This window comes from Anomaloglossus baeobatrachus, chromosome 3 (assembly GCF_048569485.1).
Source record: "Anomaloglossus baeobatrachus isolate aAnoBae1 chromosome 3, aAnoBae1.hap1, whole genome shotgun sequence".
Lineage (NCBI taxonomy): Eukaryota > Metazoa > Chordata > Amphibia > Anura > Aromobatidae > Anomaloglossus > Anomaloglossus baeobatrachus.
In genome coordinates, this window is record NC_134355.1 from 305,448,829 (window position 1) to 305,475,682 (window position 26,854).

Sequence of the window (26,854 nt, forward strand, 5' to 3'; positions counted from 1 at the left end):
GGGAAACTCCAAAGCCTAGGGTTGGTAGGAGAGGCCACCCTAGGTGCTGGGACTCTCTCAGACCCGGTTACGTGGACTGTGCAAGTGACAACGGGAGAGACGCGGTTCACGGCTGAGGCATACCTTGATTCCGGGGCAGCAGGCAATTTCATCCAGCAGGCCACGGTGGACAAGTACCAAGTGCCTGTTACTCCATTCGACAAGCCCCTAGTGATTGCCTCTGTGGATGGGAGACCCCTCTCTGACACCATCTCCTGGATCCCCAGGCCGGTCGAACTGCGTATCGGTGCCCTGCACACCGAGAACATCGCTCTCTACGTCCTCCCACACATGTCCCATCAAATCCTGCTGGGACTTCCCTGGTTGCGGACACACGAACCATCAGTCAGCTGGGGCACTGGCGAAATCACCCGATGGGGCTCTTCGTGCCATGAGAAGTGTCTGAAGACCATACAACCCATCCGACGACCTCCGGTTCCAGAGAACTTACCGGGACTGCCCTCGGCCTATTGGTCCTTCGCAGACGTCTTTGATAAAAAGGAATCTGAGGTACTTCCGCCACATCGTCCTTACGATTGTGCCATCGACCTGCTCCCAGGAACAACACCACCTCGAGGACGGATATATCCATTGTCTCCAGCCGAAACAAGGGCCATGTCTACTTACATCACAGAGAGCCTGGCAAGGGGATTCATTCGGAGATCCTCCTCTCCTGCTGGAGCAGGCTTCTTCTTCGTCAAGAAGAAAGAGGGCGACTTACGCCCATGCATAGACTACCGGGGATTGAATCAAATCACCGTAAAAAACAAGTACCCTCTGCCGCTCATCCCCGAATTGTTTGACCGGCTTAGAGGAGCTCGTGTGTTCACCAAGCTGGATCTTCGGGGTGCTTACAATCTGGTACGCATCCGCTCTGGGGACGAATGGAAGACCGCGTTCAATACTCGCGATGGGCACTATGAATACTGCGTGATGCCCTTCGGCCTTTGTAACGCCCCAGCCGTCTTTCAAGAACTGGTGAACGACGTTTTCCAGGACCTTCTCTACGTCTGTGTGGTAGTGTATCTGGATGACATCCTTGTCTTCTCTCCGGACCTCCAGACCCACAGAGAGAACGTACAGCTGGTTCTACAAAGACTGAGAGAGAATGGTCTGTACGCCAAGTACGAGAAGTGTGTCTTTGAGCAGTCTTCTCTCCCCTTCCTGGGGTACATCATCTCTGATACCGGACTGCAGATGGATCCAAAGAAGGTCTCCTCCATTCTCAACTGGCCTCCTCCTTCTGGACTGAAGGCAATCCAACGCTTCCTGGGATTCGCCAACTACTACCGCCAGTTCATCCCTCACTTCTCTGCTCTGACTGCTCCTCTCTCCTCTTTGACCAAGAAGGAGGCTAATCCAAAGGACTGGTCACCTGCGGCCGAAGCCGCGTTTGGCTCTCTGAAGCGGGCATTTGCCTCCTCTCCTGTACTCCACCGTCCGGAGTTAAACCGCCAGTTCACCTTGGAGCTCCTCGGGAGCCGGAGCAGTGCTCATGCAGAAGTCCTCCTCCGGGAAGATGGTGACTTGCGGATTCTTCTCCAAGAGCTTCTCAGCGCCTGAACGCAACTACACCATTGGTGACCGAGAGCTATTGGCAGTCAAACTGGCTCTGGAGGAATGGCGCTACCTTCTGGAAGGAGCAGTGTACCCCGTGATTATTTACACGAACCAAAAGAACCTGGAATACCTGCGGTCCGCTCAGCGACTGAACCCACGGCAAGCCAGGTGGTCCTTATTCTTTGCCAGGTTTGATTTTCAGCTCCATTTCCGACCCGCGGACAAGAATGTACGCGCTGATGCCTTGTCCAGGTCTTTCATGCCCATGGAGCAGGAGGAGGAGACTACCCAACCCATCATCTGTCCTAGCAAAATCATTCCGGTGGCCCCTGTCACCCTGGCCCAGATACCGCCCGGGAAGACCTATGTCTCTGAGACTGACAGGCAAAAAGTGTTACACTGGGGTCATGCCTCAAAAACAGCCGGTCATGCTGGTCAGAAGAGAACATGGGGTGCGATTGTACGTCATTACTGGTGGCCATCCCTTCGCACGGACGTCGCTGCTTTTGTCTCTGCCTGCTCCTCTTGTGCCAGGAACAAGACGCCCAAACACCTGCCATATGGCCGTCTTCTGCCTCTGCCGATACCCTCAGTTCCGTGGCAACACATAGCGATGGACTTTATTACGGACTTGCCATTGTCCTCCGGACACACAGTCATATGGGTCGTGGTGGATCGGTTCTCTAAAATGGCTCATTTCGTCCCTATGGCTGGACTGCCCTCTGCTCAGGAACTCGCGGACGCCTATATACATCACATCTTCCGCTTACATGGCTTTCCATCACACATCGTATCCAACAGAGGAACTCAGTTCACCTCCCGCTTCTGGAGGGCTCTCTGCAAACATCTGGGAGTGACTCTCGACTTTTCTTCTGCCTACCATCCTCAGTCTAATGGCCAAGTGGAGAGGGTCAATCAAATCTTGACCTCCTTCTTACGTCACTATGTCAACGCCCATCACGACGACTGGTCCACGCTTCTTCCTTGGGCTGAATTCTCCCATAACCACCACATCAGTGAGTCGTCCTCCAGCTCTCCCTTCCATGTCGTTTACGGACTTCAGCCCTCCGTCCCATTGCCTGTATCCCCTTCTTCGGATGTCCTGCTGCTGATACTGTAGCCCGTGACTTTGCAACCATTTGGGACTCTGTCAAGGCGTCCCTTGGGCATGCTTCCCTGAGGATGAAGAGACACGCAGACAAGAGACGTCTGGACCCTCCGTGTTTCTCTCCTGGAGATCTAGTCTGGCTTGCTTCCAAGTACGTCCGATTGAAGATACCATCCTACAAGCTGGGTCCTCTCTACATCGGGCCGTTTAAAGTCCTCAACAAGATCAATGAGGTCTCCTACAAGCTACAGCTCCCGGCCACGATGAGGATACCCAACTCATTCCACGTCTCCCTGCTCAAGCCGGTTGTCCGACTCCTTGGTCCCTTCTCCGCTGCTGCCAGTTCGTCTCCTCCTCCTATTGCCGATGACGACATCTATGCGGTAAGGGATATCGTGGCCATGAAGACCGTATGGGGTCGACAGTTCTTCCTGGTGGACTGGGCAGGGCATGGTCCTGAGGATAGGTCCTGGGAGCCCCGGGAGAATGTGGGTACTCCGCTGATCCGTGCCTTCCTGTCCCGGTTGCGGGTAGGAGGGCGTGGGGGGGGGTACTGTCACGCTCCACGGGTCCCCTGCGCTGCCCTCCGGCTCACCTGTCATGCTCCCCGGCTCCCCTGCTTCGCTTCCCGGTTCCTCGGTCCGGTCACCGCCGCTCCCCGCTCTCCAGCATCCATTGCCGGCGCGTCCCCGGCGTCCTGGTCCCCGCTCCCGACGCCCGTCGGCTTCTCAGCCCCAGCCCGGCCCTGCTGCTTCCTCCTCGCAGCTTCCTGCTCTGGCTTCTGGCACTCGGGCCGCGCGCATGCGTATTAGGGCGCGCGCGCGGTCATTGACCCTTTCTTAAAGGGCCAGCGTCCATTAACAGGAAATGATGCAAACAGGTACAGGGTATAAAGGGGTTTAATGTCCAAGGGGGCGGGGCCTGATCTTCGTGTTTCTTAAGCTAGGAGTCAGGTCTCCTGGTGTCTCTGTGATATACTCACCTATCTCTCTTGTAGAGCCGTGCCTGCCTCGCCATCCGGTCCTGCCGAATCCCGAACCCCGAACGCTGTCCATCTGCCATCCTGACAGTCCGTACCATCTCGGATCCCTGCGGTGACCCGTCATCTCGCTCCAAAGGTTCCGGACCCCGCCTGACATCTTCTCGGCTTCCGAACCTGAGCTGCGTCACCCGGACTACCATCAGTGACTCCGTGGTCCCAGGGACTTCTCCGTTATACTCGTGTGCACGGACTGTTCTGCTGCCTATAGTGCTCCAGCTACCGGACCCCTTACCACCATCTAGGAGTTCGGCCCAGTGGATCCACCTCCTGGGTCTGCCCGTCCACCTGGCCCTGACAAATGGCTAATTTCATAACTGAACGTGAAAACTTTTGAAGATATGTAGAACAGTATAACTAACTAATAGAGATGAGCGATGTTCGAGGTTCATCAATTTCATGTTCGAGTGATTTTGGGGGGTGTTTGAGATCGAACTAGAACTCGAGCTTTTTGCTAAAAGCTCGACAGTTCGAGTTACGTTCGAGAACGGTTTGAGCACCAAACTCTCTCCTTTCTTTCTCTTCTTTTTCTTCTTTCTCCTCTTTCTCTCTTTTCTTTCTCTCTTTCTCTCTCTCTCTTCCTTCTCTCTCTCTCTTCTTTCTCTCTCTCTCTTTCTCAGACCTGGCGATGATCAGCTGATGCGGTCACCTGACGGGATCAGCTGACACTATAAGTCGAGTGGTGAGGCCGGCTTTTTACCGCCCGGCCATCTAAACTATCAGGTGATGCTGTCGGACAGGAATCTGCACTGAACTGTGTAGTTTGTTTTAGTTTTTTTGCACTGATGCATCAGCTGATTGTATAAAAGCCGTTTATACAATCAGCTGCTGTGTCATTTGATTCAGGCCCTTGAACCTGAGACATCATCTGATCGCTTTGCCTTCCAGCAAACTGATCAGATGATATTGGATCCGGATTGGACGGCGCGGGACCCTTGACCCAGGATTACTGCGGAGGGGGTTCTTTATTTCAATAAAGATGGAGTCACTAATTGTGTTTTATTTATAATAAAAATATTTTTTTGTATATTGTGGTTCTTTTTATTGGTACTAAAAATTCATGGTGGCCATGTCTAATATTGGCATGACAGCATGAATTTCAGGCTTAGGGCCAGTTGATAACATATAGATAGCCCTAACCCCAATATTACCCAGTGAGCCACCCGTCACCAGGGCAGCTGGGAGAGTTGGATACAGCGCCAGAAGATGGCGCTTCTATGAAAGTGCCATTTTCTGGTGCAGCTGCGGACTAGAATTCACAGCAGAGGGGCCCAGAAAGCTCAGGCCAACCTGTGCTGCGGATTCCAATCCCCAGCTGCCTAGTTGTTTTTTTAATTGTATCCAACTCTTCCAACAGCCCTCGAGCCGGGTGGCTTGCTGGGTAATCATGAGTTAATACTAGCTTTGTTTTACTAGCTAGTATTAAGCCAGAGATTGTTAATGTCAGGCAAGTTTGACCCGGCCATTAAGAGTCTCCAATAAAGGGTTAAAAAAAGACACCACACAGAGAAAAAATACTTTAATAGAAATAAATACACAGACACACTTAGAGACTCCATGTTTATTACTCCCTCTTATCCCTCCACGATCCTGCTCTTCTGTCTTCTTTCTCCTTCAACACATGCAGCTCTACTGCATCAGCAGCGCTGCATTGGAAGAAGACGATGCTGCTTCCCGTGCAGTCTTTTCACTCCGTGTGTGATCAGAGGCTGCGTGCTGTTATCGGTGACGTCACCACTGACAGGCGCGTTGCTATAGCAACGGTGATCTCCGTTATTGACCGGCTGTGGCAGCCGGTGAATAATGAAACGGGGAAGCAGACCAGGATCCCGACCGTGTGCCAGAGCATGTCGCCGGTACACGGAGATACACAAATGATCACCGCATACTGGAGAGATGCACTGACAGGTCCTAGCATGATGTCAAAGCCATGTGACCAGTCTGTAGCCAATGAGATAACAGACACGTGACTGGTCACATGCTATTTTGACATCACGATAGGTCCTATCATCAGTGCTGGTTACCTGGAGGACGCAGCGATCATTGGAAGGAATAGCGGCAGGAGACAGAGTGCAAGACGCATCGCAGGGACCAGTAAGTGTTATGGCAATGTTTATTAACTGTATGTGTACATTTATAATATTTTTTTATGTGTTTGTGATTGTCTCCCATTGTTTTCAATGTGGTTCGAGAGGAACCCAACCGAACTCGAGCCTCTAGAAGTTCGCTCATCTCTACTAACTAATGTTGAATGTTACTTGTGATGTCTCCTTTAATGAAACCTGTCACCTTGATATGTTCTCACTTTGTGGAATGGCTTTAATAATTAGATCAATCATTTAATTTTGGGATAATGGAGATACCTAATTAATAACAGAGATGGCTAAGTTACTGACAAGCTTGTATGAGTCTGATAGCACAACTTTCCACTAAGTGAACCAACTGGTATAGCACACAATCAGCTTTGCTAGTCGGCTTAAAGGGACTCTGTCAGCACAGAATCACTGTTAAAATTAAGTACAGGTGCTCTTGCATTAAGACATGACCAAATATTTAAATCTTTATATTATATTATATTTATAAAGATTTATTCCCATCTGCTTGTTGTCCTACCCCTAAAACCTGGAGTTTTGTCCCGATACTACAATTATCCAAAGTACTTTTTAGTACTGCTCTCTGCCTTGGTCGACAGCACCTACATGTTTATAATTGTAAACATTGGGGACTATGCAAAGACTGAAGATTCTTGAATGTATAATTCTTCAATAATTGGTCAGTAGCTTCTGACCAATGAATTGGATGTCCCACCACTACAACACCTACCTGGCTCCAGTGCTGAATCCACTCCTTTTGTAGTGGTTGGGGATGAGTCATTACAACTCACCACCCATGTACTTTGGCCTAATTTCCACAGAGGTTTTGATCACCATCTTCATGTATTGGCTTTCCAGGGCACAGCAATTGGTGCAATGTGCCTTTGGGATTTTGTGGTCCAAATGAAGGGTACTGATTAGTTTTGCGCTCTCCCAAACTGTAAAGATTGGGGTTCGTATCAAACACAGAGTGTTCATGCAGACAATCCCGAAAACGAGATTTCTTGGGAAGCTCGTGTTACAGTTTGGGTCCAGGGGCTGTAAAAAAAAAATTCACATTATTAAAAAACATTATTATTATACTTACAGGTCCCACGACGCATCCTGCAGACTCTGTTTCCCGGCTGCTTCCGCTTCCGCGTCCAATCATTGCTGTGCCCCTCATTAAGTACCACTGACTAAAGGACCTTCCATGACGTCATAGTCATGTGACCAGTCTGGTGTGAATGTTGTACAGACATTGGCTTACAGAGTGGTCACATGGCTATGACGTAATTGAAGGTCCTGTTAACTGAACTTTGTCTGTCTCTGTGTGAGTGTCGCATCAGCATCACCTGGTACGGCCGCACACTCTGCTGACAAGAACGGTCAGCTGCATGTATTTCCATGCAGCTGAGGCGCTCGTGTCAAAAGAGTGTCAGTCCATGCGGGGTGATGCCGATGCAACACTGCACGAGTCATATGCAAGTGGAACTCCGGCCTTAGTGTTAGCTTGTTTCTCACTCTGTACAGACGCTGTTTGTACAGAGTGTTGAGCAGAGATGACAATGCTCTCTCTGCTTCTCACTCTGTATAGACACTTGTCTGTGCAGAGTGATGAAGCAGAGCTGACATTGCTCTCTCTACTTCTCATTCTGTATAGATGCTGACTATACAGAATGATAAAGCAAAGCTGATAATGCTCTACCTGTGGACTACGACAGACTAATGATTTTTTTATAATAAAGATGGAATCTCTAAATGTTTTTTCTGTTTTATTTCTAATAAAAAAAAATCTCTGTGTTGTGTTTTTTTACTATTTACTAGAAATTTATTGTGGCCATGTTTAATTTGGCGTGGCACCATGAATTTCGGGCTTAGTACCATCTGAGAATGCAAAGCTGATATTAACCCCTTTATTACCCAGCGTGCTACTGCCATCATGGAAACAGTAAAAAACACACAACACATAGAAAATAAAATTTTATTAGAAATAAAACAAAAAAAACCAGTTAGAGACTCCATCTCTATTATAAAAAATCCTTAGCCCGACGTAGTCCACAGGTAGAGCATTGTCAGCTGTGCTTCATCACTGTGAACAGACAAGCATCTTTACAGAGTGAAAAGCAGAGAGAGCCATATCAGCTCTGCATCATTGCTCTCTACAGTGACAAGCAGGCTGACAGTAAGGGTATGATTCCACCTGTGTCTCGCAATGCATCACCCCGCACAGCCTGATGCTCTTAGGACAGGACAGCCTAAGCTGCAGGGAAATACATGCAGCCGACCCGCTCCTGTCGGAAGAGTGTGCATCGCACCAGGTGATGCAACGCAACACTCATACAATGAGAGTTTCAGTTAACAGGGCCTTCGATGACATCATAGCCATGTGACTAGTCTGTAAGCCAATGTCTGTGCAACAATCACACCTGACTGGTCACATGGCTATGATGTCATGGAAGGTTCTTTGGTCAGTGGTGGTTACCTGGGGGCACAGCAATGATCGGACGTGGAAGCAGAAGCAGTGGGAGACCAGAGTCTGGAGGATGCATCGCGGGACCTGTCAGTATAATGACAATGTTTATTATTAACTATGTTCTTTATTTTAACCCCCCCCCCCCGCCCCATCCCATAACTGTAAAGCCCAAGTTCGGTGTTCGGACTCAAGTTCACGTTATCTCAAAACCCAAACACTCGATGTTAACAAAATGTTCAGGTGAGGCTCCCAATTCCAAACATTGGGGGGTTCGCCCATTACTAGTACTGATGGTTACTCTACAATTAGGCAAGCAAAATGTGAATGCAGTTATTAAGTGTGTATTATCCTCCATAACAGCACACAGATCTATAGTTGTCCTATGTATGTGGAAGATGATGGAGACCATAGCCCAATCCTGCCACAGTCCATCATGTTGCAGATAGATTCATTAGACCCCAAGGATCAGAGTGTGGCAATTGTTTCCAAACCATTTTGTTACTCCGAAGGGAGCAACTGCTTGACCAGACGCTTATGTTATTTCACATTTGTGATCTATATTGTAATGACTGATAAATATTTTTTTTCTGTAAAATGTGTGTTGTGTAACATATTTCGAGGAACGGCTAAAGGTAAAATGCAATTAATTTAGAGACAGAAAAGTATCATTGCTAACACAATAATGTCTTTTAATTACAAAATCCAAGCTACAAAATATAAATTGTCAGATTGTTGGCAAATGTCACTGGCCAAATTATAAAATAGGGCAATTTTAAAACAAAAACTATAAAAGGGTGATAACCAAAACAGACAAAAAAGGTCAAATAATCTTGCTGGTTATAGAACCACAAGTACCAGCAAAAGCAAAAGAGGGCTTCTGAGTGAGTATTAGGCTGGAATCACACTTGTGCGTGTAAAATCAGTCCGAGTTGCATGATAAAAAGTCGGACGATTTTAGTTCACGTTAAGCTCAGTATGCTATGCAACTGCTATGCGATTTTGTCAATTTTATCATGATAGCAGTGCGTATTTAATGCGTGTGTGATGCATGTTTCCCAACAAACATTTAAATAAATTAAATCATTTATACATGTGTAACGCTCATGTAAATGATCTAGTCCCCACGTGGCTCAATGGAACAGTAGCTATTTTTTATCTCACAGCTAAACTGCATGCTGCTAAACATTGTTCCATTATCCTATACTGATAAAATAAATTTATCATGTCTTCACATTTGACTAGAGATGAGCGAACCTCTAGAGGCTCGAGTTCGGTTTGGTTCGTCGAACGGAGGCCGCGTTCGAGTTCGGTTTGGCGAACCGTTCGACGAACCTCTCGAACCCCATTGAAAACAATGGGAGGCAATCACAAACACATAAAAACACCTTCAAAGGTGTCCAAAAGGTGACAAACAACTCTCAAGACAACACAAACACATGGTAAAGTAACAAGGACAAATATTCATGCGAAAACAAAACAGGTGGACGAGGAAAAAGAGGAGGAGACACAGATATAGGCATGTCATGCCCTTCTAAAATCATGTAAAACACAGCAAGTGGACTCCAACCACAGTCTCCCTTTTTTCCAAAAATTTGGCCCCACAGACACCACTTCAGTGGCATCGCTTGTGCCCCAGTTGCAAACTGGACAGATAGATTTGCATGAAGCACATTCAAAAATACGCCAGCCTTAACTGTCCCCAATATGACACCGGGGTAGGTAGAAAAGTCTTTGCTGATCTCAGATCTGTTCATCTTGGATCATTTTTAAAAACACGTTCGGAGACAACGCTGGCAGATGGACACGACAAGATCTCCAAGGCGTAAGTGGCGAGCTCAGGCCATTTTTCAAGATTTGAAGCCCAAAATGAGCAAGGCTCCAGTTGCAAAGTCATGGCATCGATGTTCATTTGGAGATACTCCTGTATCATCCTCTGCAGCCGTTGACTATGTGTCAGACTTCTTGTCTGGTGGCCTTGCAAAGGATGGTCTAAAAAAATTATGAAACGATTCAATAAAATTGCTGTTACCAGCACCAGATACGGTGCTGCTGGTATGGTTAGACTGTTGATGATGAGAAAGTCCCATATTTGTCAAGTTACAACTGGGAGATTCACTGTGTGCACCACTGTTGTTTGGTGGAAAAGCCGAGCTAAGATTGAGTAACAGCTTCTGCTGATACTCCTGCATACGTGCGTCCCTTTCTATGGCTGGAATTATGTATGTAACAAAATTTGGACTTGTACCGGGGATCTAATAGTGTGGCAACCCAGTAGTCATCATCACTTCTAATTTTGACAGTCCGTGGGTGCATAGTTCCTTGATCTGAGACCACTCTATCAGTGTGATCTGCCCCACCTCTGTATCTCGTTGGCCCAGGCTATACGTCATAATGTACTGAACTAGGGCTCGGCGGTGCTGCCACAGTCGCTGTAACATGTGGAGAGTTGAATTCCAGCGTGTCGCCACATCGCATTTCAGACGATGAACCAGCAGGCCGAATGACTTCTGGAGCAATGCAAATCGGTCAGCTGCGGCGGTTGAACGGCGGAAGTGAGCAGAGAGTGACCGTGCCCTATGCAGAAGCCCATCTAGGCCGGGATAGTGTGTTAAAAATTGCTGGACAACAAGGTTCAACACATGAGCCATACAAGGCACGTGTGTCACCTTACCCAGGTTTGCAGCATTGTTGCACACGGACTTCCCTGGCTGCAGGTTGAGTGGAGACAACCATTTATGAAACTCAGACCGCAGAGCTGCCCACAACTCCTCTGCTGTGTGACTCTTATTTCCAAGACAAGGTGTGCAGGATTCCTTGTGCGCAGTTGCAACGCGGGTGGCCTGACCAGGCAGGCTTGGGTCGGAGGTGGAGGACCCAGACGAGGTTGAGGAGGCAGAAGCAGTGGAGGAACTTCGACATACAGAGGATTGACGCACAAGTCGTGGGGATGGCAAGACTTTTTGAGCAGACCCTTCTCCATCTATCACCATAGTTACCCAGTGGCCAGTCAGCGACATGTAACACCCCTGTCCATGCTTACTGATCCAAGTATCGGTGGTGAAATGCACCTGGTCACACACACAGAGTTTCTCAAGGAAGCAGTGATGTTGTGTGCGACATGCTGGTGTGGCGCAGGCACACCATTCTTGGAGAAGTAGTGGCGACTGGCATCTGGTACTGGGGCACTGTGATGGACATAAGGTCTCGATAATCCGCTGTGTCCACCAGGCGGAAGGCAGCATTTCGGTAGCCAAGAGCTTACAGAGGGATAAAGTCAACCTCTTAGCTTTGTCATGGCTCGGAAATGGCCTTTTATTTGTCCACACCTGAGGGACCGAGATCTGGCTGCTGTGTGGAGACGGTGGTGAGTAGGGTGTCCCTGAAAAACTGCAGGTCTGTGAGGAAAGTGCAGGTGGAGACATGATGTTGCCTTCATCCAAAGTTGGTGCTCTCGATGTCTGAGAGAGCTGTACACCAGCACTTGTTTTCCCTTCCAAACCAACTGACGACCTACCAAGCAAATAGCCTGTTGAAGTTAAAGTGGTGGAAGGTCTTCTTGGAAGAACAGGTCTGACAGCTGTCCCCACAGTCATAGAAGATAAAGAGTGCGCGAATGCGCTGGAAGGGGCAGGCCGTGGATGGCCCGCTCCGCTAGGATGCATTGCAGCACGGTGAGCTTCCCACTGGGACTTATGCTTGTCATTCATGTGACAATTCATGGAAGAAGTTGTCAAACTGGTGAGGTTTTGGCCTCTACTTATAGATTGCTGACAAATTTTACAGATCACATGATTTGGGAGATCCTTTGCAAGGTCAAAAAAGGACCAGGCTAGGTAAGGCTTAGAGGACATGCGACCTGCAGAGCCACCCCAACTTGTGCTCAGAGGCAGAGTGGTGGCTGAGTATGCACTTGTTGACGTGCTTCCAGTACTCCGACTCTGTCCAGGAAGGCGCAAGGTTACTTCGGCGTCAGTTGCATCCTCCTCCACCGCCTTTGGTGACCTCCTCAAGTGCCCGACTGAGAGTTAACAGTATGTGGGATCTAGAACTTCATCATCAAGCGTTGTGTTTGCACTCCCCTCGCCCTCAGACCTCACCTCTGTCTGCCCTGACTGAATAGTTAAGTTGTCATCCCAATCTGGTATCTGCGTCTCATCGTCATCAGTATGTTCCTCATTGTCTCCACCAACAGGTGTTACAGTTTGGGAATGAGGGTCTACATTATGCTCAGAAACTTGGTCATCAGGGCCTGAATCTGACTCACAAAGCTTCTGGGCATCACTGCAGACCATTTCCTGGTCTGTACTCACTGTAGCTTGGGAGTAGACCTCTGATTCCCAGCCTATAGTGTGACTGAACAGCTCTGCAGACTCAGCCATCTCTGTTACACAATACTGTGCAGGGCGGGTGGAAAATTGAGAGCTGGGAGAAAGCAAGTGCGATTGGGATGACAACTCAGAGGACTGTTGTTTTTTGGATTCTGAATTTGAGCTGGAGGAGAGGCCACTCTTTGGAGATCTTGAGATCCATTCAAGCATGTGGGTTTTTTTGTGCATCGTCTACCTTTGTTCCAGTTGTTTTGTTCCGTATAAAAGGGAGCACATCGGATTGTCCACAGAAAGTAGTAGACATCTTACTTTTGCTGGAAGATGGCCCATCTTCAGCAGATGTTAATGTACCTTTCCCACCTTCCCCACGGACACAAACTTTTTTTCCTTTTCCAACACGCCTGTTCCGATTTCCACCAGCATCTGTCATTTTGCCACTCATTTTGTTAGCGACAAGATTGGCCACTTAAAATGTGGTAGCAAAAATTGACAGGTGGAGTAGATTGCAGAGGTGGTCTAGCTTTATTGTCAGCTGAAGAACCAACACTGGCTATCCCTGACAATGCAACTATGGCCCTAAAACTGGCAGCACTGTTTGCTATAAAAATATCGTAGCAAAATGTGCTGGAGGGTAGAATGCAGAGGTGGTGGAACTTGCTTGGCACTAGTGGGACACAAAATTAGCATAGCAGACACTTTCTGGATACCACTTATGTTCCGCAATGTTTGCTATAAAAATAGCTTGGCAAAAATGTGCATGAGGGTAGAATGCAGAGGTGGTGGAACTTGCTTGGCACTAGTGGGACACAAAATTAGTATAGCAGACACTTTGTGCATGCCACTTATGTTCAGCAACGTTTGCTATAAAAATAGCTTGGCAAAAATGTGCAGGAGGGTAGAATGCAGAGGTGGTGGAACTTGCTTGGCACTAGTGGGGCACAAAATTAGTATAGCAGACACTTTGTTGATGCCACTTATGTTCAGCAACGTTTGCTATATAAATAGCTTGGCAAAAATGGGCAGGAGGGTAGAATGCAGAGGTGGTGGAACTTGCTTGGGACTAGTGGGCACAAAATTAGTATAGCAGACACTTTATGGATGCCACTTATGTTCAGCACTGTTTGCTATAAAAATAGCGTAGCAAAATGTGCTGGACGGTAGAATGCAGAGGTGGTGGGACTTGCTTGGCACTAGTGGGACACAAAATTAGTATAGCAGACACTTTATGGATGCCACTTATGTTCAGCACTGTTTGCTATAAAAATAGCATAGCAAAATGTGCATGAGGGTAGAATGCAGAGGTGGTGGGACTTGCTTCGCTCAAGAGGGACACTAAATTAGTATAGCAGACACTTTTTGGATGCCACTAAGTGTCAGCACTGTTTGCTATAAAAATAGTTTGGCAAAAATGGGCAGGTGGGTACAGTGCCCGGGTTCTGTGGGTCAGTGGACAGGAAAGGAACAGTAACTTAGTATTCCAGACACTTTTAGGATGGCAGCAAAAGTGTCAGCTCTTTGGGCAAATAAAATTGCATGGCAAAACTGGGCAGGTGGGTACAGTCCCTGGCTTCTGTGGGTACCAGGACAGGAATGGAAGCCTCACTTTCTATCCCTCGTAATGATGAAATGCAGCAAGGAATTCTCTGAGCTTAGGTACACAAAGGCTGTTATCTGAAGCTGTATACAGCATTTCCACGGACATACCTGTCAGCTATGTCTATGAGCGCCTGGAAATCAGCCCTGAAAAGGGCTGAAAAAAAACTGCAGTCCCTAATCTGTAGAGCGCTGTGTGTATAGTGTACACAGCAGGAGCGGCGGCAGGAGTAGCGTGAGCAGTAACTGTCACCCACACGCAGAAAGCAGATAATGGAGGGAGGGAAAATGGGTGTATTTATAAGACAAGGACATGTGACATTCACAGCCTATGACACATGCCCTTGCTTGTCTGGCAAAAAGTCCACTTAGCTGTGTGTGTGTCTGTGATTGGCTGACATCCTGGCCCACCCCACTGCACGCGCGCTTAGAAAAAGAAAACAAAATGGCGATCGGCATTATCTTAGCACTCAGCTGCATCACAGATCTAAACCGCGTCCCCCCCGCACACTATACGCTGAAATTTTATAATAGTGTGAATTACAGTGACTCACACTATTACAGTGAAAAGTCAGCTAGTAAATAGCTAGGCTTTTTGCTGATCGAACCGTTCTCGAACGTAACTCGAGCTATCGAGCTTTTAGCAAAAAGCTCGAGTTCGAGTTCGATCTCGAGCACCCCCCAAAATTACTCGAACATGAAATTGGCAAACCTTGAACCTCGAACATCACTCATCTCTACATTTGACATTAAATACAACAGAGAATGCATGTGAACGTTGTGGAGCATGTGTGTTCCTTTATTATATACGCTTCCATAGAGAATCATTGCAGAGACTCGCGCGAGAAACTCTCCAAATCGCAGCATGCTGCGATTTTTTTCTCAGTCCGATTTGGACTGAGAAAAAAATCGCAGATGGGAGCTGCCTCATTGATTAACTTGTGTCCGAGTGCAATGCGAGAATTACTCACATTGCACTTGTCCGAGAAAATCGCAAGTGAGAAGCCGGCCTTAAAGTCCAAGTGTTGCAGTTAAGTCCATAGTTAACGCTTTTATCACCGGTCGATTTCCTTTTTTGTTGCCATTTTCTAAGACCTGTAGCATTCTCAGTTTTTGGGATCTGGGGCTCAGTGATAGGTTTTTTTGTGTATCTTGAGCTGACATTTTGAATTATATCTTTGGGTAGATACGATGTATTGGTTGCCTGGTATTGCATTGTATTGTAATTTTTTTTTTTCTCTTCATGTCATTTACCGATTAGATTAATTTAGTTTATATTTTGGTAGATCAGACATTTCTTAAAGTGACTATAAAAAAAAAGTTTAATTTTTTTTATTATTGTTTTATTTTCATTGGGACAAAAGTGGGGTGATTTGAATGTCTGTTTTGGGCTTTTGTTTTTCACATTTTTAAAAACTTTGTTTCTTAAAATTGATTGATTTTCACTAGTGCTCTTAAGGGGCTTAAAGTCTTCACTGTCTGATTGCTTCTGCTATTTAGAGCGATGCTTCAACATCCCTCTGAAGAGCAGAAATGCTGAACTCATGTGGATGTTGGTGCTCAGCTGACCGCCAGCTGTCATAACTAATCTATATGAAAAAGGGGTGTTGTATAACAAAATATATAACCCTTTAAAACACAATTTTATTAATAACCATTAAAATCCACAACCCTTGTGCAAATATTTAGAAGGGAAAAAATGAAAGGGAGGAAGGTAAGATACTCACCCTATCCGATAAACCTCCCTCCTGTCCACCACCTACCGTGGGGGTCGGCACCCTGATATCTTCGAAAATGGTGCCCCCACTCTGCGGTGGCTGACCCTATGGAAACCCTGAGTAGACCCTCAATACAGTGGTGAATAATAGATACAGTACAGGGTCATGGGTAGGGTACATTCAACCTTAGTGGACAGAGAAGCTGGAACAACCGTACATGACCACCAGGATCAGACTAACCTCAAATGTTACTGATAACTCTTGGGTAATGCTTTAATCCAATAACATCCGATATAATGGATGTATGGCTGTATAGCCCCAGAGACCAGGAGTATCAACGACTTTTTAGATATATACAATAGATACTCAAAAAACGCTGATTGATATACATATTAAATAAAGTACATGAAAAAGTGCATAGTGCAGTACAATGTGCAAAAATATGAACAAGGCCTGGCTTCAAGTGCTAACTGATACGCCCAGTCAGACTGCTCACATAGATAACAGAGTGTCAAATGCATATAAAGTGCAAATGCATAACACTAATCAACCAGGTAAGGTCATCTAGGTTCATCATAAAGAGCTAGTCAAACACTTATCGTATAAGAGGTCATGTGCGTGTCCTAGAAATGCCCCGGATTCGCCTCCTTCGCGTTATGTTATGTGTTGGTTGTGGTTGTTAGCGGCGCCGACCTCTTCCGCATCCGAGATAAATACTGCACATTAACCCAGGTGCAGTACCCTGTGGCGCAGGGGCGCCACATTAGATATCTGGAAGTTCAGGTAATAGATCAAAATATGCAGCTTGCAACACTCAAGAGCTTTGCAATCCTGGAGAGGAGTTTAGAACTCAATGAGAATTCTCTGACGGGGAACAGTGCTATGGAGGAGGGTGGAGGTGGGGAAGGTAAGGACTAGAGATGAGCGAACCGGTCGCGGTTCGGCTCGAGGTTGGTTCGCCGAACGGACCTCCCGTTCGAGTTCGGTTCGTCGAACGTTCGACGAACCGAACTCGAACTGCATAGGAAACAATGGCAGGCAATCACAAACACAGAAAAACACCTAGAAAACACCCTCAAAGGTGTCCTAAAGGTGACAAACAACTCAAACACATTGGAAAGTGACAAGGACATATACTCATGCGAAAACAAAACAGCTGGACAAGGAAAAAGAGGAGGACACACAGATATAGGCATGGCACGCCCTTCTAAAATCATGTAAAACACCGCAAGGTGACTCCAAGCGGAGTCTCCCTTTTTTCCAAAAATTGGGCCACACACACACCCACCCCTTCAGTGGCAGCACTTGTGCCCCAGTTGTACACTTCACAGCTACATTTGCATCAAGCACATTCAAAAATACGCCATTCTTATCCGTCCCCAGGATGACACCGGGGTAGGTAGCAAAGTCTTTCCTGATCCCAGCTCTGTTCATCTTGGCTTCTTTTAAAAACACAGCAAGCAAGGGTTACTCCAAGCGGAGTCTCCCTTTTTTCCAAAAATTGGGCCACACAGACACCCACCCCATCAGTGGCAGCACTTGGGCCCTAGTTGCAAACAGGATGTTTTGATTTGCATCAAGCACATTCAAAAATACGCCATTCTTATCCGTCCCCAGGATGACACCGGGGTACGTAGATAAAGTCTTTGCTGATCCATGACTTGTTCATCTTGGCTTCTTTTAAAAACAATGTAAGCAAGGGTTACTCCAAGCGGAGTCTCCCTTTTTTTCCAAAAATTGGGCCACACAGACACCCACCCCATCAGTGGCAGCACTTGGGCCCTAGTTGCAAACAGGATGTTTTGATTTGCATCAAGCACATTCAAAAATACGCCATTCTTATCCGTCCCCAGGATGACACCGGGGTAGGTAGCAAAGTCTTTCCTGATCCCAGCTCTGTTCATCTTGGCTTCTTTTAAAAACACAGCAAGCAAGGGTTACTCCAAGCGGAGTCTCCCTTTTTTCCAAAAATTGGGCCCACACACACCCACCCCTTCAGTGGCAGCAGTTGTGCCCCAGTTGTACACTTCACAGCTAGATTTGCATCAAGCACATTCAAAAATACGCCATTCTTATCCGTCCCCAGGATGACACCGGGGTAGGTAGCAAAGTCTTTCCTGATCCCAGCTCTGTTCATCTTGGCTTCTTTTAAAAACACAGCAAGCAAGGGTTACTCCAAGCGGAGTCTCCCTTTTTTCCAAAAATTGGGCCACACAGACACCCACCCCATCAGTGGCAGCACTTGGGCCCTAGTTGCAAACAGGATGTTTTGATTTGCATCAAGCACATTCAAAAATACGCCATTCTTATCCGTCCCCAGGATGACACCGGGGTACGTAGATAAAGTCTTTGCTGATCCATGACTTGTTCATCTTGGCTTCTTTTAAAAACAATGTAAGCAAGGGTTACTCCAAGCGGAGTCTCCCTTTTTTTTCCAAAAATTGGGCCACACAGACACCCACCCCATCAGTGGCAGCACTTGGGCCCTAGTTGCAAACAGGATGTTTTGATTTGCATCAAGCACATTCAAAAATACGCCATTCTTATCCGTCCCCAGGATGACACCGGGGTAGGTAGCAAAGTCTTTCCTGATCCCAGCTCTGTTCATCTTGGCTTCTTTTAAAAACACAGCAAGCAAGGGTTACTCCAAGCGGAGTCTCCCTTTTTTCCAAAAATTGGGCCCACACACACCCACCCCTTCAGTGGCAGCAGTTGTGCCCCAGTTGTACACTTCACAGCTAGATTTGCATCAAGCACATTCAAAAATACGCCATTCTTATCCGACCCCAGGATGACACCGGGGTAGGTAGCAAAGTCTTTCCTGATCCCAGCTCTGTTCATCTTGGCTTCTTTTAAAAACACAGCAAGCAAGGGTTACTCCAAGCGGAGTCTCCCTTTTTTCCAAAAATTGGGCCACACAGACACCCACCCCATCAGTGGCAGCACTTGGGCCCTAGTTGCAAACAGAATGTTTTGATTTGCATCAAGCACATTCAAAAATACGCCATTCTTATCCGTCCCCAGGATGACACCGGGGTACGTAGATAAAGTCTTTGCTGATCCATGACTTGTTCATCTTGGCTTCTTTTAAAAACAATGTAAGCAAGGGTTACTCCAAGCGGAGTCTCCCTTTTTTTCCAAAAATTGGGCCACACAGACACCCACCCCATCAGTGGCAGCACTTGGGCCCTAGTTGCAAACAGGATGTTTTGATTTGCATCAAGCACATTCAAAAATACGCCATTCTTATCCGTCCCCAGGATGACACCGGGGTAGGTAGCAAAGTCTTTCCTGATCCCAGCTCTGTTCATCTTGGCTTCTTTTAAAAACACAGCAAGCAAGGGTTACTCCAAGCGGAGTCTCCCTTTTTTCCAAAAATTGGGCCCACACACACCCACCCCTTCAGTGGCAGCAGTTGTGCCCCAGTTGTACACTTCACAGCTAGATTTGCATCAAGCACATTCAAAAATACGCCATTCTTATCCGTCCCCAGGATGACACCGGGGTAGGTAGCAAAGTCTTTCCTGATCCCAGCTCTGTTCATCTTGGCTTCTTTTAAAAACACAGCAAGCAAGGGTTACTCCAAGCGGAGTCTCCCTTTTTTCCAAAAATTGGGCCACACAGACACCCACCCCATCAGTGGCAGCACTTGGGCCCTAGTTGCAAACAGGATGTTTTGATTTGCATCAAGCACATTCAAAAATACGCCATTCTTATCCGTCCCCAGGATGACACCGGGGTACGTAGATAAAGTCTTTGCTGATCCATGACTTGTTCATCTTGGCTTCTTTTAAAAACAATGTAAGCAAGGGTTACTCCAAGCGGAGTCTCCCTTTTTTTCCAAAAATTGGGCCACACAGACACCCACCCCATCAATGGCAGCACTTGGGCCCTAGTTGCAAACAGGATGTTTTGATTTGCATCAAGCACATTCAAAAATACGCCATTCTTATCCGTCCCCAGGATGACACCGGGGTAGGTAGCAAAGTCTTTCCTGATCCCAGCTCTGTTCATCTTGGCTTCTTTTAAAAACACAGCAAGCAAGGGTTACTCCAAGCGGAGTCTCCCTTTTTTCCAAAAATTGGGCCCACACACACCCACCCCTTCAGTGGCAGCAGTTGTGCCCCAGTTGTACACTTCACAGCTAGATTTGCATCAAGCACATTCAAAAATACGCCATTCTCATCCGTCCCCAGGATGACACCGGGGTAGGTAGCAAAGTCTTTCCTGATCCCAGCTCTGTTCATCTTGGCTTCTTTTAAAAACACAGCAAGCAAGGGTTACTCCAAGCGGAGTCTCCCTTTTTTCCAAAAATTGGGCCCACACACACCCACCCCTTCAGTGGCAGCAGTTGTGCCCCAGTTGTACACTTCACAGCTAGATTTGCATCAAGCACATTTAAAAATACGCCATTCTTATCCGTCCCCAGGATGACACCGGGGTAGGTAGCAAAGTCTTTCCTGATCCCAGCTCTGTTCATCTTGGCTTCTTTTAAAAACACAGCAAGCAAGGGTTACTCCAAGCGGAGTCTCCCTTTTTTCCAAAAATTGGGCCACACAGACACCCACCCCATCAGTGGCAGCACTTGGGCCCTAGTTGCAAACAGGATGTTTTGATTTGCATCAAGCACATTCAAAAATACGCCATTCTTATCCGTCCCCAGGATGACACCGGGGTACGTAGATAAAGTCTTTGCTGATCCATGACTTGTTCATCTTGGCTTCTTTTAAAAACAATGTAAGCAAGGGTTACTCCAAGCGGAGTCTCCCTTTTTTTCCAAAAATTGGGCCACACAGACACCCACCCCATCAGTGGCAGCACTTGGGCCCTAGTTGCAAACAGGATGTTTTGATTTGCATCAAGCACATTCAAAAATACGCCATTCTTATCCGTCCCCAGGATGACACCGGGGTAGGTAGCAAAGTCTTTCCTGATCCCAGCTCTGTTCATCTTGGCTTCTTTTAAAAACACAGCAAGCAAGGGTTACTCCAAGCGGAGTCTCCCTTTTTTCCAAAAATTGGGCCCACACACACCCACCCCTTCAGTGGCAGCAGTTGTGCCCCAGTTGTACACTTCACAGCTAGATTTGCATCAAGCACATTCAAAAATACGCCATTCTTATCCGTCCCCAGGATGACACCGGGGTAGGTAGCAAAGTCTTTCCTGATCCCAGCTCTGTTCATCTTGGCTTCTTTTAAAAACACAGCAAGCAAGGGTTACTCCAAGCGGAGTCTCCCTTTTTTCCAAAAATTGAGCCACACAGACACCCACCCCATCAGTGGCAGCACTTGGGCCCTAGTTGCAAACAGGATGTTTTGATTTGCATCAAGCACATTCAAAAATACGCCATTCTTATCCGTCCCCAGGATGACACCGGGGTACGTAGATAAAGTCTTTGCTGATCCATGACTTGTTCATCTTGGCTTCTTTTAAAAACAATGTAAGCAAGGGTTACTCCAAGCGGAGTCTCCCTTTTTTTCCAAAAATTGGGCCACACAGACACCCACCCCATCAGTGGCAGCACTTGGGCCCTAGTTGCAAACAGGATGTTTTGATTTGCATCAAGCACATTCAAAAATACGCCATTCTTATCCGTCCCCAGGATGACACCGGGGTAGGTAGCAAAGTCTTTCCTGATCCCAGCTCTGTTCATCTTGGCTTCTTTTAAAAACACAGAAAGCAAGGGTTACTCCAAGCGAAGTCTCCCTTTTTTTCCAAAAATTGGGCCACACAGACACCCACCCCATCAGTGGCAGCACTTGGGCCCTAGTTGCAAACAGGATGTTTTGATTTGCATCAAGCACATTCAAAAATACGCCATTCTTATCCGTCCCCAGGATGACACCGGGGTAGGTAGCAAAGTCTTTCCTGATCCCAGCTCTGTTCATCTTGGCTTCTTTTAAAAACACAGCAAGCAAGGGTTACTCCAAGCGGAGTCTCCCTTTTTTCCAAAAATTGGGCCCACACACACCCACCCCTTCAGTGGCAGCAGTTGTGCCCCAGTTGTACACTTCACAGCTAGATTTGCATCAAGCACATTCAAAAATACGCCATTCTTATCCGTCCCCAGGATGACACCGGGGTAGGTAGCAAAGTCTTTCCTGATCCCAGCTCTGTTCATCTTGGCTTCTTTTAAAAACACAGCAAGCAAGGGTTACTCCAAGCGGAGTCTCCCTTTTTTCCAAAAATTGGGCCCACACACACCCACCCCTTCAGTGGCAGCAGTTGTGCCCCAGTTGTACACTTCACAGCTAGATTTGCATCAAGCACATTCAAAAATACGCCATTCTTATCCGTCCCCAGGATGACACCGGGGTAGGTAGCAAAGTCTTTCCTGATCCCAGCTCTGTTCATCTTGGCTTCTTTTAAAAACACAGCAAGCAAGGGTTACTCCAAGCGGAGTCTCCCTTTTTTCCAAAAATTGGGCCACACAGACACCCACCCCATCAGTGGCAGCACTTGGGCCCTAGTTGCAAACAGGATGTTTTGATTTGCATCAAGCACATTCAAAAATACGCCATTCTTATCCGTCCCCAGGATGACACCGGGGTACGTAGATAAAGTCTTTGCTGATCCATGACTTGTTCATCTTGGCTTCTTTTAAAAACAATGTAAGCAAGGGTTACTCCAAGCGGAGTCTCCCTTTTTTTCCAAAAATTGGGCCACACAGACACCCACCCCATCAGTGGCAGCACTTGGGCCCTAGTTGCAAACAGGATGTTTTGATTTGCATCAAGCACATTCAAAAATACGCCATTCTTATCCGTCCCCAGGATGACACCGGGGTAGGTAGCAAAGTCTTTCCTGATCCCAGCTCTGTTCATCTTGGCTTCTTTTAAAAACACAGCAAGCAAGGGTTACTCCAAGCGGAGTCTCCCTTTTTTCCAAAAATTGGGCCCACACACACCCACCCCTTCAGTGGCAGCAGTTGTGCCCCAGTTGTACACTTCACAGCTAGATTTGCATCAAGCACATTCAAAAATACGCCATTCTTATCCGTCCCCAGGATGACACCGGGGTAGGTAGCAAAGTCTTTCCTGATCCCAGCTCTGTTCATCTTGGCTTCTTTTAAAAACACAGCAAGCAAGGGTTACTCCAAGCGGAGTCTCCCTTTTTTCCAAAAATTGGGCCCACACACACCCACCCCTTCAGTGGCAGCAGTTGTGCCCCAGTTGTACACTTCACAGCTAGATTTGCATCAAGCACATTCAAAAATACGCCATTCTTATCCGTCCCCAGGATGACACCGGGGTAGGTAGCAAAGTCTTTCCTGATCCCAGCTCTGTTCATCTTGGCTTCTTTTAAAAACACAGCAAGCAAGGGTTACTCCAAGCGGAGTCTCCCTTTTTTTCCAAAAATTGGGCCACACAGACACCCACCCCATCAGTGGCAGCACTTGGGCCCTAGTTGCAAACAGGATGTTTTGATTTGCATCAAGCACATTCAAAAATACGCCATTCTTATCCGTCCCCAGGATGACACCGGGGTAGGTAGCAAAGTCTTTCCTGATCCCAGCTCTGTTCATCTTGGCTTCTTTTAAAAACACAGCAAGCAAGGGTTACTCCAAGCGGAGTCTCCCTTTTTTCCAAAAATTGGGCCCACACACACCCACCCCTTCAGTGGCAGCAGTTGTGCCCCAGTTGTACACTTCACAGCTAGATTTGCATCAAGCACATTCAAAAATACGCCATTCTTATCCGTCCCCAGGATGACACCGGGGTAGGTAGCAAAGTCTTTCCTGATCCCAGCTCTGTTCATCTTGGCTTCTTTTAAAAACACAGCAAGCAAGGGTTACTCCAAGCGGAGTCTCCCTTTTTTCCAAAAATTGGGCCCACACACACCCACCCCTTCAGTGGCAGCAGTTGTGCCCCAGTTGTACACTTCACAGCTAGATTTGCATCAAGCACATTCAAAAATACGCCATTCTTATCCGTCCCCAGGATGACACCGGGGTAGGTAGCAAAGTCTTTCCTGATCCCAGCTCTGTTCATCTTGGCTTCTTTTAAAAACACAGCAAGCAAGGGTTACTCCAAGCGGAGTCTCCCTTTTTTCCAAAAATTGGGCCACACAGACACCCACCCCATCAGTGGCAGCACTTGGGCCCTAGTTGCAAACAGGATGTTTTGATTTGCATCAAGCACATTCCAAATCCACAAGCATTTACTCTCCCCAGGATGACACAGGGGTAGTAAATTCCTTCTGGATCCATGACTTGTTCATTTTGATGAACGTCAGTCTGTCCACATTGTCACTGGACAGACGCGTGCGCTTATCTGTCAGCACACACCCAGCAGCACTGAATACACGTTCAGAGACAACGCTGGCAGCTGGACACGACAAAATCTCCAAGGCGTAACTGGAGAGCTCTGGCCATTTTTCTATGTTTGAAGCCCAAAAGGAGCAAGGCTCCAGTTGCACAGTCATGGCATCGATGTTCATTTGGAGATACTCCTGTATCATCCTCTCCAGCCGTTGAGTGTGTGTCAGACTTGTTGTCTCTGGTGGCCTTGCAAAAGAGGGTCTAAAAAAATTATGAAAAGATTCCATAAAATTGCTGTTACCGGCACCAGATACGGTCCTACTGGTACGGGTAGACTGGTGAAGATGACGAGACCGTCCCATGTTTGTCAAGTTACAACTGGGAGATTCCCTCCCTGCACCTGCACGGTTGTTTGGTGGAAAAGCCGAGCTAAGATCGAGTAACAGCTTCTGCTGATACTCCTGCATACGTGCGTCCCTTTCTATGGCTGGAATTATGTCACAAAATTTGGACTTGTACCGGGGATCTAATAGTGTGGCAATCCAGTAGTCATCATCACTTCTAATTTTGACAATACGACTGTCATGTTGGAGGTAGTGCAACAAGAAGGCACTCATGTGTCTTGCGCAGCCATGCGGACCAAGTCCACGCTGAGTTTGTGGCATAGAGGTGCTAACCGTTCTTTCTTCCTCTGACATCTCCCCCCAACCTCTTTCAACTGAAATTTTACCAAGGTCACCCTCATCCGCTGAGTCTTCCATGTCCATGGACAGTTCGTCCTCCATTTCTTCATGTTCTCCTGCACCTTGCTCAACATTTCGCCTGCTACTATGCGCCCTTGTCGATCCCTGTTCCCCATGGTCCCATGCCTGCTGCGTTGGTGATGATGAACGTCTGGATCTTGGTGATGTTGTTGTCCCTTGCACATATGAATCCTCCTGTAGTTCCTCCCCTTCATGTTGTCCCACCCCCTGACTCCGAATAGTGTTTAGCGTGTGCTCCAGCATGTAAATGACTGGAATCGTCATGCTGATAATGGCATTGTCAGAGCTAAACATATTCGTCGCCATGTCGAAACTGTGCAGAAGGGTGCATAGGTCCTTGATCTGAGACCACTCCATCAGGGTGATCTGCCCCACCTCTGCATCTCGTTGGCCCAGGCTATACGTCATGACGTATTGCACCAGGGCTCTGCGGTGCTGCCACAGTCGCTGTAACATGTGTAGAGTTGAATTCCAGCGTGTCGCCACATCGCATTTCAGGCGATGAACCGGCAGGCCGAAAGACTTCTGGAGCGATGCAAGTCGCTCAGCTGCGGCGCTTGAACGCCGGAAGTGAGCAGACAGTTTTCGTGCCCTGTTCAGAAGGCCATCTAGGCCGGGATAGTGTGTTAAAAATTGCTGCACGACAAGGTTCAACACGTGAGCCATACAAGGTACGTGTGTCACCTTGCCCAGGCGAAGGGCCGCACCCAGGTTTGCAGCATTGTCGCACACGGCCTTACCAGGCTGCAGGTTGAGTGGAGACAACCATTTATTAAACTCGGACCGCAGAGCTGACCACAACTCCTCAGCTGTGTGACTCTTATTACCAAGACATGTCAAGCTAAAGACCGCCTGATGCCGTTGCGCTCGGCTGCCAGCATAGTAATGAGGCGTGCGTGATTCCTTCTGCGCAGTGAGAACGCTGGTGGCCTGACCAGGCAGGCTTGGGGCGGAGGTGGAGGACCCAGATGAGGTGGAGGATGCAGAAGCTGTGGCGGAACTTGGACAGACAGAGGATTGACACACAAGTCGTGGGGACGGCAAGACTTGTGCAGCAGACCCTTCACCATCTATCACCATAGTTACCCAGTGCCCAGTCAGCGACATGTAACGTCCCTGTCCATGCTTACTGGTCCAAGTATCGGTGGTGAAATGCACCCGTTCACACACAGAGTTTCTCAAGGAAGCGGTGATGTTGTGTGCGACATGCTGGTGTAGCGCGGGCACACCTTTCTTAGAGAAGTAGTGGCGACTAGGCATCTGGTACTGGGGCACAGCGACAGACATAAGGTCTCTAAAATCCTGTGTGTCCACTAGGCGGAAAGGCAGCATTTCGGTAGCCAACAGCTTACAGAGGGATAGAGTCAACCTCTTAGCTTTGTCATGGGTCGGAGGAAGTGGCCTTTTATTTGACCACATCTGAGGGACAGAGATCTGGCTGCTGTGTGTAGACGGTGTTGAGTAGGGTGTCCCTGGAAAAATGCAGGTTTGTGAGGAAAGTGCAGGCGGAGACATGATGTTGCCTTCATCCAACGTTGGTGCTATCGATGTCTGAGAGAGCTGTACACACTCACTTGTTTCCCCTTCCAAACCAACTGACGACCTTACAAGCAAACTGCCTGTTGCGGTTACAGTGGTGGAAGTTTTGCGTGGAAAAACAGGTGTGACAGCTGTCCCCACAGTCCTAGAAGATGAAGAGCGCGCGGATGCACTGGAAGGGGCGGGCGGTGGATGGTTCGCTCCGCTAGCCGGCATTGCAGCACGGTGAGCTTCCCACCGGGACTTATGATATTTATTCATGTGACGATTCATGGAAGAAGTTGTCAAACTGCTGAGGTTTTGACCTCTACTAACAGAATCATGACAAATGTTACATATCACATGAGTTGGGCGATCT